Raw genomic sequence first — 20,648 nt, forward strand, 5'->3', positions numbered from 1 at the left:
AATTATTTGGATTCTGCCTTGGGGCAGGGGTTGGGTTACAGGATGGAAAATGGTGACAGGAAGGTGTAAGGGCGGTGGTTTTGGTGTTTAAATATTAAACGTAATCAAATATTGTGAACTACTTTATAAAATTAAAAATGTTTAAAATAAATAAATAAAGAAGTAAACTTGTTGGGGAACAGTTTTTCCCCAACGTGCCCAGACACACTGCACACTGGGTCCCAGCAGACGTGGAGTAAAGGATGACAGGTATGCTGAGAAACACACACCAGGAGCAGTCAATGACTGTTAACTTTATTGTCAAATGCACACATGTTTCATAGAGAGTCTTGGCTTACAAGAAGGTTTAATCACATGAAGTTCAGCATAACTGACCTATCCCCTTTTCTTCTCTGCTTTGTCCCGGTCAAATGCCAATGGAGGTTAGATGCTGTTTTTAGGATGACCTAGTAAGCATAAGTTACAGTATTTGTGTCTTGGGTGCATGTGACTAAGAGGTTGCATGAGGTTCAAGGCTAAACACCCAGTGCTGACACTCTGTTCTTGCCAGCTTTACCCAGAAACTCCATTTTGCGATGAGAGGAATGTGGGACAAACGCTGAATAAGTTTTGTTTCTATCCATTTCTTACCCACACTAAAATATTTAACCTATACCTTGTCAACACCTTAATAAAATGTGTCTTATTAAGAAATGTTTTCTTTCGCCCCTCTCAGAGAGCCCGGTAAGCTACTGAGAGTATCTCTCCCGAACGGCAGAGCCTGGCAAGCTATTCATGGCATATTCAATATGCCAAAAAACAGTAACAAGTCTCACAATCAGGACGTTACTGGTGCCCACTCGAGCAAATCAATAAGCAACGGGATGACAGTGACAGTGATTAAGAAATATTTTAAGTTACAGATGTTGATGCAGCCTAGACTGGAAATATCATTTAACTTCTACATGGAGCCTAGGGAACCACCTTTTAGAGGGGGCTCCACCTGTGATTGGAACCTTCAGCCACAAGTAGCCAGATGATTTCTTTGTCCCATTTCCCTGCCACAGTTAGAGATAGAAAAGGTGAGGATGATAGGTGCAAAAGGGGGTAGGCAGTACAAGATTATAAATATGATGCTAATGAAAAGGAATTTGGATTATGGAGTGTCGCAAGGATGGGCAAGGTAATAATAATAAACTAGATAACTAATAAACTAGATGACTGGATAACTCAGATGACCAGATACTAGTGGTAGCAACATCCTACCCATTTTACCAGTTTACCTGCTGTAAACTCAATGAACAATGTTCACTGACCCCCCACTTTATTAAAAATGAATAAAAGGGAACATGTTCTGCCTTTCTCTGGAATATTTAATAGGGACACACTTCCCATAATCCAGGAACTTCTCTGTTCTCTCTCTCTTTTTCCTTTCTTTTAAGTAAAATGAAATGTTAAAAAATTAATTAACTAGACCCAAACAGATAGTACAGAAGTTAAGGCACTTGAAGTGCACCTGGCCAGAATCTTTTTGAGTCCCAGTACTGCCTATGGAGCCTTGAGAACCACCATGACTGACCCTTGAGCACAGAGCCAGGAGTAAGCACTGAGTAAGTGCTGGGTTCAAAACCAAAATTAAAATAAAACAAAGTGACATAAAATGTATATTTTTCTTGCCTTGTCTTGAAAACTGTACCTATGTAGTAGGTCTAAGGAAGATATCCAACTTTGCAAATTTTCAAGACTATTTAGATATTTATATGCATTTCATGTAAATTAAAAAATCAGATTTCGAATTAACTTACTGAGATTGCATTGAATCAACTAAGCCACTTGAAGGGGCTGGGGAATAGGACAGGAGGTGCAATGTCTTTGTTGGAGGGAAGTGTCCAGATGAAACGAGGAGGAGCTGCTGAAAGGTGGTAAAGTGTTGTATATGAAACCCTATCAGGCAGACTGGAGCATGGGAGGCAAGTGGGTGTAGGGGGGATTGAAAAAAAGAAATGGATACTCGTCAAGGGACTGGTGTTGAGATATTGTATGCCAGTTATAAATGACTTTGTAACCTCACAGCGACTAAAAGAAAATATATACATTAATCATCATTACTATTAGGTAAAAGTAAATTTAAGCAATGAAATATCATCTCACACCAGTGAGAATCTTATATTTCACAAAGACTGGAGACAACCAATGATGAATAAGAATCTTCATTCACTGTTGGGGGAATGTTGTTGGTTTAAATCCCTATGAAAGGAAAACCCTGTCCATGTATTTTTTATTCTATTAGCGAAGACCTCCAAGATAATTTTGAATGCAAATAGTGAGAATAGAATTCTTGCATTGTACTTGACCTGGAGATAAAACTATAAAATATGTTATCATTTCGTATAATATTAGCTATAGGAATTTTTAGACAGACTTTTTTTTGTCTTAATTTCATGAAAGCTATTTTTCTTTGATCATAAAATGATATTGAATCTTTTAATATTTTCTTATGTCCTTGTAGACAATAATAGAATATTCTTTATACTCGTAAGATATTTAGTAAATTATATTGATTTGGTTCTTGAATTAAAAAAATTATATTCCCATTCCGGCAGGCACCGCAAGCCAGAGAATGCTTCGGACCCCAGACAGGCCAACAACACCGGGGAGCCTGAACATCTTCAACATCTCATCTCTGAATTCTTTGTCAGAGAGATTGTATTTGTGGGTATACCTTGTTGAGGCTTCTGGGCTCTTTTCTTCATCCACTCCTCATGGTGGGGATCTGTGCTGTTTCTTCATGTAGCATGGGGGTCAGTCCCTCCAGTTCACTATCAGTGACCCCCTCTCACTGCAAGAGAGGATTCCAGATGGGCTTGGTTGATGTTGGTCTCCTTTTTCCCCTTTAAGAATTTTACCTCTGTGGTACTCCTCTGTGCTTTATGTGAGGCCACTAGTGCAGCTTCAGGGGATGTGTTCTTTTGCATCAGGCTTGTTCACATTCTTGTGTTCACCGTTATTTTGGTTATTTTGATACATTTGGGGAGTATTTTTATTCAAATAGGCTAGTGGACTATTGGTCTAACATGTTTGTGATAGCCAGGCTGTCCTTGTCATATTAGGTAATGGAGGCTGAGATGTGAGTCCAAAGCGCTGGAAAGGGGAAAAATATCTGTGGCTGCCCCATAGGCTACAACCACTGCACTGCTTGAACCTGTGGGGGGAGGGGCTGCTTCAGGCCTGCAAGGGGCTAGCAGTGCACTTCCAATGCACTTCTAAGGCTTGCAGGCATCTTCTTTGTCCAGGTGCTCAGAGGACTCTTAGGCTGAGAAGGGTCTTTTCTTTTTTTTTTAAATTTTTAAAATTTTTTTGTAGTGAGTCACAGTGAGGGTACAGTTACAGATTCACACCTTTTCATGCTTGTTTTTCCCTCATGCAATGTTTGAGAGCCCATCCCTCCACCAGTGTCCATTCCCCACCACCAATGAAACCAGTATCCCTCCCACCCCCTCATCCCATCCCCCCTGCCCCACCCTGCCTTTGTGGTGGGGCATTCCAATTTGTTCTCTCTCTCTCTCTCTCTCTCTCTCTCTCTCTCTCTCCTTCTGGGTGTTGTGGTTTGCAGTAGGGGCACTGAGTGGCCATAGTGTTCAGTCTCTAGTCTACTTTCAACATGCATCTCCCTCCCCGCGCATGATCTCCAATCACATTTTACTTGGTGTTCCCTTCTCTATGTGGGATGACTTTCCCCCAGCGTGTGAGGCCAGCCAGCTTCCAAGCTATGGAGCCAACCTCCTTGGATTATATACTACTATTCTTGGGTATTAGTCTTCTACTCTGTTGTTTTATATTCCACAGATGAGTGCAATCTTTCGATGCCTGTCGAAGGGGTTTTTTCTATTGTTTTGTTCTGTAATAGATAATATGACTTTTAGTTCCAAAAGTATTTCTTCCTGGACCCTTTGGAGAAAATATGTGATGACTCTTACTATAGAACAATTGAAAATAAATATCCTATTATTAATGTTTTAAAGCAATGATAAATAAAATTTGTAGACTTAAGAATCATGAATACCATATATTCAATTCTTATTAATTACCCAAGGAAATAAAGTAGTACCATACATTGACTATGGATATGTAGTAACAGTTTTGTGAAAGTTAAAAATGAATTTTGAAATTGTACACAATGGTATTTTGTAGGATATCAATCCATTGCTGTCCCTTTTAGCTTTCTTTACTGGTATTTTCTGAATTATCTTCCAAAACAACTATTTCACCTTACTTTTATATCTCAGGATTTGGTTCTATAGGAATTCATGCTAAGACAGTCATTTACAACTCACAAAGTAAGGACAAGAGTATTTGGTATAGTTGTTATATATTTGTGAAGTAGAGTAGATTCAGTGGGTTTTGTTGCTTGGTTTGTTTTTTCTATCTACCACAGAGAAAGCTAAGGTCCAGAGATTTCATTTTCCACCATCATCACCACCAATAGTAAGTATCTTAGCTTGAAACTAATAGAAATTGTAATTAGATATGTGTCTTCTGACTTCATATAAGAACCATTCTGGTGGGCTCCATTACTGAGGAAATCATTCATGGATTCTACAGTACCATTTATATTATGTAAATGGAAGCTATGTTATGAGACCTCAAGTCTTATAGCAAGTAGTACATTTGAATTTATTATTAGTCCCTAGAAATGATGACTGGTGTGTTGTAAGGGGGTTTTGTCAACACCCTTCAAAGAGGACCCTGGGATTTGCTACTTTATAAAAGGTCTTCTCTGAAATACTAATGGGAGATACTAATGGGGCAGGAGAGCCTTCCTAGCACTGAAGGAAAATGGCAGGTGAAAGTGTTTCTTATTGCAGAAAGCCTCTCAAGTTCCCTGGCTCACCTTCAGAAGGGCGACTTGTCAAGTTTCCTGAACTAATTGCTTCAGCTTTGAGGAGCCATGTCTTGTTAAAAATTCTCACTCCTTATTGATTCCCCATGGTTTTTCAAAAGGAAGGACAGTTCTAATATATCACATAAAGAATCTGTGATATGATATCATCAGGAGTTGAAGGCAATCAAAGTCCACATTTCAAATCCCATTGCTACAAAGTGTTTACTTGTCAGATCTCATTTGTTGACGGTGCTCAAATGCATGTAATTTCTTGCAAGGCAGACTTTTAGAATATGAAGATGTGGCAGTAATGAAGAAAATTCGTATGGTGGCTGAACTGTGAGCCTGAGTATTCGAGCTTGACTTGGTAAAGTCAACACAATGCCAACATTAGTATTCAGAAGAAATTTCAGGTCCTGTGAACAAGCTGCCATGCAGCCCAATTTGTCGAGATAAAATTTCAGACCTTTGTTCTGTGTCTATTTTTTTTTCTAATAACCAAAACTTCCAAGACAATGTAAAAGGCAATTTCAAAGATATAAATGACAATCCTCCTGGCTGAAAGGGTTGCATGGAACATAGTGGCAGAATGCTTAGTCAAGCATTTTATAATTTACAGTGTCCTCTCTTATTGTGCTCATTGCAATAATTTTATGAATTTTATAACTCTTTTTTTACAGCATGAGTAACATTTTAATATTGATTATTAAACATCTATGTATGGGAGTTACTTAGAAAATCTTTCTTTCAGGGCCAGATATTATAGTGGATAGGGTGCTTGCCCTGTATGCAGCTGATCCGGATTTAATCCCAATATTATATCTGGCTTCCTGAATCCTCCCAGGAGTGATTCCTGAGCACAAAGCTGACTAGGCCCTGAGCACAGCTGAGTGTGGCCCCAAAACACAAAACATAAAATGTTACTTTGGTTTTTTTTGCTATTTGAGAAGCCACCCTGTGGTTAGAGATCAAGCTCAGTATCTTGTCCATGTGTTCTACCACTTAAACTATATCCATTGTCTTAGAAAAATAGGAAGTCATGACTAAAGTCAGGCAGGTTTAAATTGGGATGCACTATGGCTAGCCATTCTAGAAAGTATTCTTTTATAATTTAGATCAATTACTATCCAATGTTTATGTCCTTGCATACATTTAAAAAAATAATACCTAATTCACTGAAAACAGCGTTATAGAGGTATTGACCCTACACAATAATTTGGTGGCATAACCAATTTAGGATTACTGATAATGGATCATAATTATTATACCTTTGTCCTATAATTTTAGTTTTTAAATACTTCATTATCTCCCTAATACAGAAGTTTTCAGTGCATGTTCAATGGAGCTTGACTTTTTCAGAATGTCAGTAAGTACAATTTGTTTTCTAAGAGTAAAAGGGTTTGGGTTTGTGGCCCTAAAATGTGAAAAGCATCTGGTCACTGGTTTTATGAGGTTATTCTTAATGTTAGAACACTGTAGAACATCTGATGTGCTAATATACATTATATTCTGAAAGGAGATATGAAAGTAATGTTTTTTCAAGCTAATTTACTCATTAAACTCTTCCTTGTAGATCATCTGAATGAACTTGTGCCCTGCAGAATGCAATATGAAAAATACTACCAATGTATTTGAAGGAAATGAAACTTAATTGGCTTCTCCTGAAATGGCCATTGCTATGTCAATAAAATTGGTTCCTTTAATTTATTATTGTGAGAAAATAGCAAACTAAAACAGAAAAAGGTAATGTGATTCTTCTTATTAGAGGCTCAGGTAGGCACATGTATTTATTGAAAACATGACAAATAATTACCAGGAGATTAAATAGATATTGAAATATAGTAGGAATAAGCTTTCCTGATCCAGATTTATGGAGCTCATTGTCTTATGAGAAAAAATTAAATTAAATTATGATTATATGTGAAGGAGATGTTTTGAAGAAATACAAGGTTTATGGAAATAATTGTCAGATGTACCAAAGCTGTCAAGAGGAGTTTTCTCAGCAAATGGCATTTAAACTAGTTTCTGAAGCCTAAGATAAAGCAAGTACAGGAACCTGCACATTCTTAGCAAAGAAGAAGGCATCAGACAAACTCTATGTGTTAGAAGATATTTTAAAAGTCAGATCTATGAGGGGAAATTCCTGGGAAGGTACCATGGGATTTTAGTTCCTTGATTCCTCCCTATGTGGCTGAAAACTGTTGCCATAATATACTAAATTGTCAGGGACATTTATTGTATAAAATATTATAGAGGATACAAAACATACAATATACATTTCATTGTGACTTATATTCCATTGGCAAGCTATGAATGAATAGAAGAAAAAGGGGACAAGACAAATAAATATTCAACCATTAAATAGCACTCAGAATAAAAAGATCATGTTGAAACTATGTCAGTCTACTCAATGTGTCAAATTGAGGCCACAGGTAAAGAGCAGCATTAGAAAAGATAGGTGGAGTATTTAGATAAAGGACAGATTCTGAGATATTTAAAAGTGTGTTGGGTTCAAGCTGAAGCAAAGCTGACCTTTATACAATTTAAGGTAGGGCCCAAAAAGATAGCAGAGGCTTAAGGCACTTGACTTGTGTACAGCCAACCCCCATTTGACTCCCTAGCACCACATATGGTACTCTGAGAACTGTTAGAGGTGACTCCTAAGCACAGGTCAGGAGCAACTCCTAAACACCACCCTCAAATCCTTTCCTCCAAAAAAAGCTTATAATACCTTCTCTCTGGTAAAAGGAGGTGACTTCAATAAAGATATTCAGTCTCTTTATCTATCCCTTAATTATGTCAATGAAATAGTAATAATGTTTATCATTTAATTCCCACAATCAGGAACATGCCATTATTATCATGTTCATTTTAAGGATGAGAACTACAAAAAATTTTCATTAAATCTCTTGAGATCTTAGCAGACCTGAGACTACAATCCTAGTTCCCTAATTCTATAATATGCTTGATGAATTTCTTCTGGTTGCAGTGTCAAATTACTAAAAAACAAATTACAAAAACAAAAATGGCTTAAACAAACAAAATTTACTGTATTATGATTCTAGAGACAAAAGTTCAAAATCAAGCATCAGTAGAACTGTGCTCTCTCCAGAGGCTCAAAGGGAGATTTCAAGTCTTGCTTCTTCCATTTTCTGGAGACCTTGACTAAACCATTCCACTCTGTGGCCACTCTGCCACCTATTTTTCGGTCTTTCTTCTCGTGTCTTTTATAACGATGTTTACCACTGGACATAAGACCCCCTGGTACAATCCTGTACCAATCTTATCTCAAGATCCTTAACTTTCAGCTACTAATAAGGTTGTATGTATAATTTCTAGAAGATAAAAAGTGGACTTGTATGTTGAGGGGCCACCATTCAATGCACTATAGTCCTTCTAACCAAAACATCACATTCTCAAAATATTGTTTTGAAGTGAGATCATAAATTATTTTCTCTACTGGAGACAAATAATGTGGTCCACATTTTGGAATTTTTTTCGTAAGAGGAAATGAGGTAGGGAAAAAACATTGTGGTATACATGAGATTTATGTACTGTGATAGAAGTTGGGGTACACTGTTTTATAGCTAGTCATGTAAAACTAAACCGAACAGAATGATTTGGGGGCCCAGGGTTCAACACAAAAGGCACAATTAATAAATGTGTCATTCACTTACCCAAATGAAATAAAGTTCTTTATAGGACCATAGAAGAACCACTGCCACAAATCATGTTTTTCATTATACATTATAAGTGATTCTAAATGCAAAATTTTAGCATGCTTATTTTGTATCTCGTATACTTCTTGCAAGATTATTTTTACAGTCATCTTCTCTACAATCACTGATCATATTTCCTCTTTTCAAATACATAGTCCACTTCTTAAATTTTGCAGAATTATCCCATTATCTAAATTCTAACCTGCTTAACATAGTTCAGCCTCAGCATAAATGCAGATTAGAGTTCAGAGATCAGCAGCAGAGCAAATAACTCAAGAGATACTCAGCTATGATTTCACAACCCGAGGGACTGAGATGATTTTAAGATGGCAGATCTGAAGAGGAAAGAAAGATCTGAGAGTAAGTGGGAAGACTGTCATTTGCAGGAAGGTACACGTAAGAAAATTCTTCATAGTTTATGTTTTACTACTTATGAAACAGAAAAAAATTCAACCACATCCCACTGCAAAAAAACTTTTCTGGATAGTGCGGCCCCATCATTCCCTCTCACTCCAGAATTTGGCATTATGAGTAAAGTAGTAATAACCTTTGTCATGTGCAACAATCAAAATTGTCTTTGTTTGGGGGTATTCATGTTTTAAAAGGTTTAAGCTACTGTAGTCACTGTGAATTCCCCCAGTGAATCTGAATGTTTTTGTGATAACATAGTCATTTTCTCATTATTAACTGTCATTCCACAGAAAAAAAATGAATGTAGGAGAGCAGCGACCAGTCAGTCAAGCCTGGAAGTACAGAACTCTAATAGAAGATAGAGAAAATTTCAACTAACAAACTAAAACTGTCCCTGAATAACTGCAGGCTGCTTTTGAAAGCTTTTTAAGGTTTCTAATCAGGCGTGTAACTAGGGAAAGATTTATCCTGCCCCGTGTTACTAAATATCTCTCCCAGTGACGCAGCTCTTCATCAGGCATAATTAATTTGGTGTCCTTGCTGCAGAGCTTGATTTTCAGAGGCACACTATCTCACTGTTTAATTAATTTATTAATTAACTTTTATAAGTATCGCACAAACACCATGCCCACAGACTGACTTTTGGAGTAAAATGCTGCTTAAGCAAACAAGGGTCATCTTGAGGCTGTGTTTATTTGCAGGACACTATATCACACAAAATTTCCTGTTTCATTTTGGTGCATTTTAACAATATTTCTAGACATTTTGGGAAATCTAGTTTCTAATGGTATAAGAAAATAATACTAAAACTTTCTACTTTATTACTGAAGAAATGTCTTAGGTACTGAATGTTTTATTTGATGCACTCATTTAAATTTTAATTAAAGCAAGACATATTTGCTATAATAAAAAAGCATGGAAATAATCTAAAAAATAATACCACTACCTAGTAATAATGAATGTAATAGCAGTTTTGGGGGAGGTCACACCTGGTGATGCACAGGTGTTACTCCTGCCTCATGCACTCGGGAATTCCTTCTGGCAGTGCTCAGGGAACAATTTCGGATGCTGGGAATCAAACCTGAGTCAATTGCATGCAAGGCAAACGCCCTACCTGCTGTGCTATTGCTCCAGCCCCTGTAATAGCATTTTGACATATATGTTTGGTGGCAACATTTTTAATTTTTATGAACACACATGCACACACATATAGTTTATTGAATTGCTTCTTTGTAGTAGAGCTAGTGATCATTTGACAAATTATTTGTTACACAAAACCACAAAAGAACTCTATACTAGATGTATTATTGTACATATTTTATAATGATATTCTGAGGACAAGGAAATTCCCAAGATCTTGATCCTTCTAATTCCAAGCCTAATGCTTCCAACTTCTATGAAGTATTGTTTCTCTATATTGGAACCATGTAAGATATATGAACATTATGTTTGTTAGGTGTTAGGAGTACCCATGTAATAGTACTATATGTAGTATGCTATTGATTATAGTATATTTGCTATGAAGTATTCCTAAGGAATATTATTTTAATTAATGTGTAGTATTTCACCATATGAATGTTTTATAATAATAGATTCATTTATTATAACAACACCATACTGGATACCATTGAACATTAGTCCTTATCTTCTATTACTTAGAATATTAATTAGAAAAGAGCTATTAGAACTATGAATATTTTCAGCTCCTAACAGTTAGACTGAGAGTGTAAGATAGTAGTTTATGTATTTTTAAAGATTTACTAAGCCATAGAAAATTTACTTGAGCAGAAAGGAAAGAAAAGAAAAGAAAAATAGGGGTAAGCCTCTAATTCATAAATGAGTGAAACCAGAAATGAGGTGGGCATTTACCATTGTTGACAGCTGACGTTCCTGTCATTCCCTTTAACAGACCCTCCAAATATCCCTTTACAGACTCCTCCTCCCAGCTTGAGTTCATTCACAAATGAACTGGAAAAGTTGGTAACCACCTTTGAAGCACTTACAGTTTCCTGCAGATGGCACAACTCACTGTTCAAGTCACCACTCAAGGCTATTGTATGGACCATTGTTTATCTAGACAAAGTTTTGCTAAGACCAGTGAGAACAGGTATTCGTGTTCCCCTCATGCTAAAACTCTTAGAGATAAGAACATTTCAGAAAATAGTCTGTGCTTTATGATCAGCTAAGAAATTGCATTTTATCACGTTTTAATACTTATTCTTCTGTGGGGCAGAGAAGCATTCAAAGAACTATTCCTGGGGTCCTAGTGATGGCTCAAAGGTTAAAACAGCTGACTTCAAAGTGAGGTGAGTGTGATACTGAGCGTCCTATCCTCCCACTGCTTAGAGCCATGTCACAAGCACAGTGCTGTAGGGTCCCTAGTGCCTCAACCAGCAAAGCATATGATTTTCCACACTCTGCAACTAAATGTACTTAAACATTACAAATAAAGAGTGTGAGCCCCTGTGTACCACTCAACCCAGTATATGAACTCTTTGGTCATCATAACAACAACCAAAGAAAGAACAAAGAAAAGAAAAAGAGAAGTGAAGGCCAATAAAAAACAATGGAATCTATTCATTGTCTCTGATCTTAGTATAATAGTCACAATCTCTGATATGAAGCATGATTCTTCTCTGCCTGTGTCTTCCTAGACTGTCTTTGCTATGCGTAGAGTTGCATCCACATACCTATTCCTAAACAGTCCTACAAGTGTGGCCTTCTGGAAATTAATTGTCAATTTTGATATTTCCAACTGTTTTCTCCAATCTAGATATCTAGGTTCCTGCCCCTGTGTTTTTCTCTATGTGCTTTACAGTCCTAGTCAGATGACACCATTTGATTCTCCAAACATTGAACTATTATGTGCCAGCAACTTTGTTCTTTTCTAAAGATAAATAGAACAGACTTTGGATCCTTCACAAAATATCAAGTTTAATACTTTAGATAAATGTAAAATAAATGATGTGAAATAACAAAAACAAAATTTTTTCTATTTTAAAAATATAATTAAGTGATTCATAAATCTAGCAGCATCCCATTGAAGAAGGAGTTGCCAAAAGTTGTACAAAAAAGGGGGCCGGAGAAATAGTACAAGAGCTATCTCTCTGGCCTCATTGCAGCTTGGTAGCCCTCTTTTGATCTCTGGTACAGCCTGTAGTCTCTTGAGAATTGCCAGAGGGCACTCCTGAATACTTAGTCTGGAACAGCTTCTGGACATCAGTGGGTGCATCCCAAAGCCCTTGATAACAAAGTTATATTCAGTGGAAAGGTTTAACAGAATTATAATACTTGTGGGACAAGGTTATTGTCCAAAGAGAAGGGTTACTTCAGATAAAGTTACCCTTTATAAGGGGGAGTCATTGTCTGGGGGCATGCTCTGATTCTGGGAGTTTCATTGTGCAAATTGTCCAATGAATCCTGAGCAGAAACTCCATTTATTAGCTTAAATTTCCACAATAGGCAGAGTCTGAAAATGCAATCAGATTAAGTATTAAGTCTTATGCCCAATCCCCTCCACTTAAAAAATTCTACTTGGGGCTTGTTTTTTTTTTTTGCTAAAAAATGATTATAACAGATTTTTATAAGTGTATTATTATACATAGACCTAGGTTACAACAGAGAAACATCTAAATTAAATTGGGATATAATAAAGGACCCTCAAAGGAAATAAAATGAGTTTGGAATCATGTGTAGAGGTCAAATAGACAGAGAAGAAAGGAGAATGTTTTCATGGCAAAAATGACAGCAGGTAAAAGGCAGGGGTCCTTGAGACCAAATGGATCATAGAAAGGGTTGCCAAATTTAGCAAGTAAAAATGCAAGATGCAATTACATTCCAGAAAGACAAAAAAAATAGTTCAGCACAAATACGTTTTATTCAATATTTGGGGCATATTTATTTTTAAAAAGCATCTGTTTCTTATTCAAGATTCAAATTTAACTAGGTATCCTCTATTTTTCTGCTAAGCCTAAATTGACAGGGAATACATAATGATTTATGGACAATAAGTTTTGAAGAGGGAGGGAACAGAAGAGAAGGGCAAGAATCAAATCATAAATAATTCCTCATTTGACCATTCAAACTTGGTCTTAAAAGTGTTATGGATCATTGGTAGATTTATGGCATGGAGATAATTATCATATTTGCATATTACAGGCCTCTGGGCATCTGTTTGGGCTTGAATACGGGTGACCATGCCACAGAAATGCTTCAAGTAAGGTTGAAGGACATTTTGATCAAGGTAGTTAGATTTCTTAAGTGTCACCTCCACCACATTCATACTGAATTTTCCTGTATAGTTCCATTGTCCCTTTGCAGGATATTTCTGCATTATCTAGATGATGACCCAAAATGACCAGAATTCTTAGACTAGTGATATCTAGGCCCTGCAGGTAGATATTGAAGGAAAAGAGGGTAACATTTCCTAAGGGTGTCAGATGGGTCTGAGAGTACAAATTATAGCATTCCAAAGGATTCTTACACAAAGATTAGTATGAGACTAGAGAGAAGTTAACAAGCAATGGACTCTTCATTAATTTGTTGAAAAACAGAACTTCATGGGCTCTCGCATGCATTTGGGGCCAGAGACTTTCTAAACACTGAGATTCTTCCAACAATGCCACTTATTTTTCTGATTTACCTAGGCAGGATAATAAAATAACAGTGAACTTGTGGAAGGTCTGTAGTAGGATACCAGAGAGCCAGAAGAAAGGCTCAGTGAGTTACTTGGACTGAGCACTAAATAGTCCCAGTTTTGAAGAGCTCAATGTCTAATGGGATGAATCAAAATAAACATAGATAACAGTAATACAATTTGGCCTAGGAAAAATAATCTTATGTAAACAAATGGCCTGAGAACAGAGAAGAGGAGGAGACCATAAAGACTAATGTGCAGAAAGGAGATAGAGACTGACTTTACAGGAAGAATGCAATTTCTTTTGGGTTCAACAGGATCAGGAGCTGCTGACAAGGGACTAGGGGTAGCCACTAAACCTCTCTGTAGCCTTGGGCATCCTAGATGCACACAGGCTTCGCAGGTGAGATTGAGAATGACAGGTGTTAACAGGTGAATTAACCTATATTCTTCAGATATGAAGAATTATTTTTCCTAAGCAGGACATTAACCTGATTACATCTGTGTTTCAGAAGAGTTAAGGTGGACAGTTGGAGCTTCCTGAAAGGAAGAATTTAAGATAAGATGACATATAAAACCATTAATACAAATCAGGAGTATTTCTAACGTTTCCTAAAGATCTCTAGACTGCTGCATTGGGGTAGAGGGCTTCAGAGCACACTTAAAGATACTGACTCTTGTGTCTTTCTTAGTTTTCTGGGCTAGTTTGATTCCTCCGCCCCTCTCAGAGAGCCTGGAAAGCTATGGAGAGTATCTCAACCGCAGGGCAGAGTCTGGCAAACTACCCGTGGTGAATTCGATATGCCAAAAACAGTAGCAACAAGTCTCACAATAAAGACGTTACTGGTACTTGCTTGAGCAAATTGATGAACAACGGGATGACAGTGATATGGTGATACAGTGATTTGAATATATATATTTCTAATATTAGTTATATGAAAATAAAAGAGTCACATTCAAATAGTTAATAATCAATCATGAAAAAACACAAATATGGATTGGATTCCAGCAAGCCTTTGGCAATACTAAGAACATCCAACGTCAAAGGATGAGCGAAAGGGTTGGAGCATCCAGGATGCAGAAAGAGTGCTCTGGAGTCCTCTCTGGGAGGAAAGTTTAGGTGCTAATTGGAAGATTACACTAAATAAGAAATATATTTAATGCTTGGGTTTCTCCTCATTCTTGTTGTAGCATTACAATAATCAGGGTAGGGAAGCTACCTAGACACTTGTCTAAAAAGATGAATGGATTAGGAAAATGTGACAACCTTTCAGTTTGTGCTTATTATGTTATCACATGTATTTTCTTTAAGCTTACAAATGTTATGCATCAATTACATTGCAATAAAGCTAAGAAAAAGTGAATACAATATTAAAAGTAAAATATAAAATAATTATACAACTTCCATTTATTCATTGGAATGAACAATAGCTAGACAGTGCTCAGGGCTTACTCCTGGCTTTGTGCTCAAGGACCATATGTGGTGCTAGAGATTGAATGAATCAGGGTCAGGCACACGTAAGTCAAGCTCTATCTCACCATGCAGACCATCATTATACAGTTTTTTAAAAATTCAGAGTTTCCCACAATCTACAGAGTACACATATATTATCAGGAAGCATACATGTTTCCAAATTTTTCTCTACAGAAGAAAATATATTTATCTTTTTTCAAAACTACTTTCTGTTTTCTATTTCTGCTATTTCATTAAATTTCCAAAGCATACTCAGTAAAACATCAAGAGCCTGAGCCAACTTGCTTTATTATAATATTGCTAGCTATGAAAATATCAAGACATGTACAAGTTAGTTTGAAAAGCTTTATTTTTTCATGAGAACAGGAACCAGACACATATATCACAAAAAAATCACTCTCCCTTCTTTCCCCAACTGCTCCTGGATCACAGGTTCACATCGAGTCAAAAACTATACCTGATGGGGCTGGAGCAATAGTACAGCGGGTCGGGCATTTGCCTTGCACGCGGCCGATCCGGGTTCGATTCCCAGCATCCCATACGGTCCCTCGGGCACCACTAGGAGTAATTCCTGAGTGCAGAGCCAGGAGTAATCCCTGAGCCAGGTGTAACCCAAGAAGTAAAAAAGCTACACCTGAATCCTGGGGACACAATTTGTCATCATGATTTTGTCATTACCACCTCATGGCCTTTGCCATTTCTTTTACTTGCAATCTATAATGACCACAGTCATCTTTTTTTTTTTCAGCCCAAACCTTTTCATGTTTATGTGATTAATCTGAAACCATTCTTTATATTTCAGTCTCACAGTGTCAAAGCCTGATCAACTAAAGAACCCATATTTTTCTACTTGTCCTCTGTGTTTAATCAATTTCAACTTAATTTTATAGCTATTTGTAGTATAGTTCTACTAGTATGAATTGTTAGTTTATTCTTCTCTTTACTGGAGATCAATGGAGATAAGACCATGTCCACCTAATTCACCGTTATATCCATAAAACTTAAATCAATAGGTAGTAAGATAACAGATGTTCAAGAACTAGCCCTAAAAGGAAGGATAGTAGACAGACCAGCTGCCTCAGGCCAGCCTGTAAATTAATCAGTCCAGGACATCCAGATCTTGAGTGGTTACCTCCTCCCTGTAGACTGGAGTTTCTCTCCACCACCTACTTGGTACAAGACATATCCACATTGAACATCATGGAGCAAGAGCCTGCTAAGCAAAATGAGCAAAATGGTCTGGGGTTCAGTTGTGCTACGGGCAAGCATGATACATTTGTGCAAGTTAGCTCAGAGCTTCCTGATCACAAATGAATGTATCTGGATTTTAAAAAGGAAATGTATTTCTTCAGAGCAGCACATTCAGGTTTTGTTCTTCCATTAAAGAAAAACAAAATGTTACCCAGGGCTGCACATATCAGTCGTATGCTCCATCATAAGCAGTACCAGACAGGGGACAATGTAAACCAGTCATGCTGCTGTACACACTAAATGACTTCATTCAGTGTCTTGTTTCCTATTGCCACAACTGTACTTGTTTTGTTATATAATTAAGTGACATTTTAAAGTAAAATTTTATATAATCTGATTATGATTTTTGTCCTCTCTAGAATAACTTACAATTTATTTAATAAGGAGGTTTTTGAAAATGTAGTCTTTGGCAGAGGAGATGACTCAAAGGGTTAACACATAATTCGTATGTGAGTGTGTGTGAGAGTGGCTGAGAAGGTGTGTGAGAGTGAGTGGGTATGAGAATGAGTGTGAGTGGGTGTGAGGATGTGTTTAGGGAGTTTAGGGACTTCTGGTTCCCTTAAACAAAGCTGGAAGTAATCACTAAATCTCAAACCCAGTGCGACTCAAAATTTAAAAGTTGAAAGAGGTGGAGGAGGAGGAGGAGAAATAGGAGGAGGAGGAGGAGGAAGGGAGGAGAAGGAGGAAGAGAAAATGTAGACTTGATCATCTACAGAGCCTCTGGAAAAACTGATACCAATGATTCTGTTCAATTTTTTTTGCTATATTAATATAAAAAAACTTAGAAAACCACTCTTATTAAAAGAAGAAAAGAGCCTACAAATGTATGGCCATCTTACGAAGTTGGGGAAGGTTACAGATACACTTGTTTACATATAACAGCATAAAAAAATCAAAGATAATTGAGATGGAGAGATAATGTAGACAGTTAGAGATTTGTCCTGCACCCAGCTGACCTGAGTTGGATCTCACATCTGGTATGGTTCCCTGAGCATCACCAGGAGTGATCTTTAAACAAGGGAGCCAGGAGTAAGCCATGTGCATCACTGGGTGTGGCCTAAAAGACAAACAGAAAAAGTGAAAAACAATATTACACAGAGAGAGAGAGAGAGAGAGAGAGAGGGAAGAAGATAGATACATGCATATATACATACAGAATGATGACATATCTGTAGAGATATATCATGAATGGACATAGTCACATGGGTATTTGAGGAAAGATAAGGCAGAGCTTATAGCCTATTAATCCCCAAACTCTATAAGTAAATTTAAAATTTATTATAATGTCATGAATTTTCTAACTTGATTATCAGGACACTTCTGTAAATAGAGCAGAAACAAATATTTAGTTGCTACCATTTAATAAACAAGAACTAAAAATTCAATCACCTGGGCTTTTTCCCTCGGCCTCACAATTAAGAGGAGAAAAATGCATGAGGATGCCTGTTCATTCTCTCTCCACACTGTTTCTCATATGTCCTTAACCTGAAGCTTATCTAATAAACAAAGTCCCTCCTTTATGTCATCACTCACTTAAAGTTGGAAATAACTTTTGTTAAAATATTATGTATTTTATTTGCAAGTTAGAAGATTTTCTGTGGAGTGCGTTTCTAAGATGCTAGTTCAGCAGAGTTTAGGGAAATGTATTCATTTTTGGCTTCAGCAGCCCTGAGATAGTGCACAACTTGCTGTGTCACCTGTATTCATAAGCTGCAGCTTATAGCACTAGAGCCCAGAAATCACTTCCATGTATTATTTCTGAGGTTAAACTAACAATTGGGGCTTTAAATCTCTTTATATTACTCTTCCTAGATATGCAAACATTAATTTCCAGACTAATGTTCTAACTTTTATGTTTCAATATTCCAGATGTCTTTAACCCTAGTTGAAGGGAAGAAAGGATTCAATTTTTGCTTTTGTCTTATCTTTTTGAAAAAGGTTAGAATAGGAAGAGATTTTTTTTATCCGTTAATGGAAAGTGGAAAAGAAAGAAGCATTTGGTCATGGGATTGAGGGACAGAAAAGAGATCATGAGAGAAGAGCGAGACAGAGACAGAGAGATTATAGATTGAAAGGGCTAATATTATATTATTGTCAAATATGATACTTTGTCACTTTTTCAAGTTGAGGAATATTATGACATTTTTTAAAATGACTTACTATGAACAAAATAGTGCAAGTTGGACTGAAGAGATAGTTGGGTGGGTAGGGAGAGCATTTACCTTGCACACAACCCACCCAGGTTCTATTCCAGGCATTCCATATGATCCTCTGAGCCTGCCAGGAGTGATTCCTAAGTACAGAGCCAGTGGTAAGCCCTGAGCACCGCTGGGTGTGACCCAATCCCATCCCTCCCATAATAGAGCTCAGTTTATGAGTGAGTCCATGTAATATGTTTTAATTGGGGATGGTGAAAGGAAATATTTGTGAAGTACTTGGGCTTGATAGTCCCTGATGAGTAACAGTGTATGTGGGTCCATGATAGCTTCCAAGACATCCCAGAGAAGTGGGAAAGGCAACTTTAACTTGTGTTTCTTCTAGTATCATAAAAGTCATTTGACTACAAACTTGTTTGAGGAGACAAGTCATATTAATAAAAGGGTAATAGTGCATTCTTATTTAATTTTAATCACTGGCTTATGTTCAAATTATCCAGTTATTTTAGAACTAAAAGCGTAATCTATTATGATTGTATTGAACAAATTAAGTGTTTCTGTGAAATGGGATAATAACTATGTAAGAGAGAATGGGATAGTTAGATTTATAATCACTGTCACTGTCATCCCATTATTGTTCTATTTGTTTGGGCACCAGTAACTTGTTACTGTAAGACTTGTTACTGTTTTTAGCATATTGAATATGCCATGCATAGCTTGCCCGGCTCTGATGTGTGGGTGGGATACTCTCAGTAGCTTGTCGGGTTCTCCGAGAGGGATGGAGGAATTGAACCCGGATTGGCCTCATGTAAGGCAAATGCCATACGCTTTGTGCTATGGACTAGAGATTTATAATAATAAGAAGAATAAAAGATATAGTTCCATTAAAAATTTTCCCTGAGACCACTGGTTTGTGATATGGAGACACATTCTGCTCTTGTATGTAGTTGCTTCTTAACTATTCATTCTACTCTTCTTATATAAGCCATATCTCAAACTAATATCAAAAGTTGCTCAAAAAATGTTAAGCAATTAAACACTTATTCAATGTCTGCCATTATTTGTTTCTTATAAGGGGCTATTTTTGTTTGATTTTTCTTCTGGTTTTTGTTTGTTTGCTTTAGGCCCACATCCAGCATTCTCAGGGATTACTCCTAACTCTGCATTGAGGAATTATATCCTGGAAGTACTCAGGGAACCATATGAGGTGCTGGGAATTGAATCCAGGTCAATGGTGTGCAAGGCAAGTGCCCTACCTACTATCTCTCCAGCCACTTGTAGTGGCTTCTTAAACATGATTGTTTCTAAGATTTCACGTACCCATCTTCCTTGGTTGCTCCCAACAAGCATGAGATTTTGCTTTTTCACTCTCCTTTATTACTGATATACTTTACCTGTTTAAGTAGCTCAGGAAAGAGACTGTTCATTCTGTGAAGATTTCTAGACAGGCGAAAGTAAAATTAAGGTAATATCTTTTCCCTGCCATTCACAATTTCTAGACAGATGAAGGGAAAATTAAGGTAATATCTAGCCCCTGCCATTCACAAGGCCATATAGAGGAATCACATTGGGAATATCAAAACCAAATTTTGGGGTTCCATTAAGTTGCTCTGACTGCTTTTTGCTGGTGGTGGGTGACACATCTGCTCTACTCAGGGCTTACTTGTGGCTCACTCCGGGGAGTGCTCTGGGAATCATAAGTGGTGCTGGAGATGAGACTAGGGTAGAAGCTGTAAGGCAAGCACCTTAAGTCTTGTATTATCTCGGGGAAACGATTACCCTGACTCTTAACTGTAATGTTTGCCACAAACACATACATTAATTTTATGTTTAACTTTCTAAATGATTACCTTCATTAAATGAAAATCAATTGGTGTAAATAAATTTTTGCATATAATGATATAATTAGCCTCAAATTTACCTATGTACAGTAATTAAGTTGCCCTCTTCTGCCTGGAGCACAAACTAATATGCATTTTGATACATAAAATTCACACAGAAGGGGCCGGAGCGATAGCACAGCGGGTAAGGCGTTTGCCTTGCATGCGGCCGACCCAGGTTCGATCCCCGGCATCCCATATGGTCCCCCAAGCACCGCCAGGAGTAATTCCTGAGTGCAAAGCCAGGAGTAACCCCTGAG

This window comes from Sorex araneus, chromosome 1 (genome assembly GCF_027595985.1).
Source record: "Sorex araneus isolate mSorAra2 chromosome 1, mSorAra2.pri, whole genome shotgun sequence".
Lineage (NCBI taxonomy): Eukaryota > Metazoa > Chordata > Mammalia > Eulipotyphla > Soricidae > Sorex > Sorex araneus.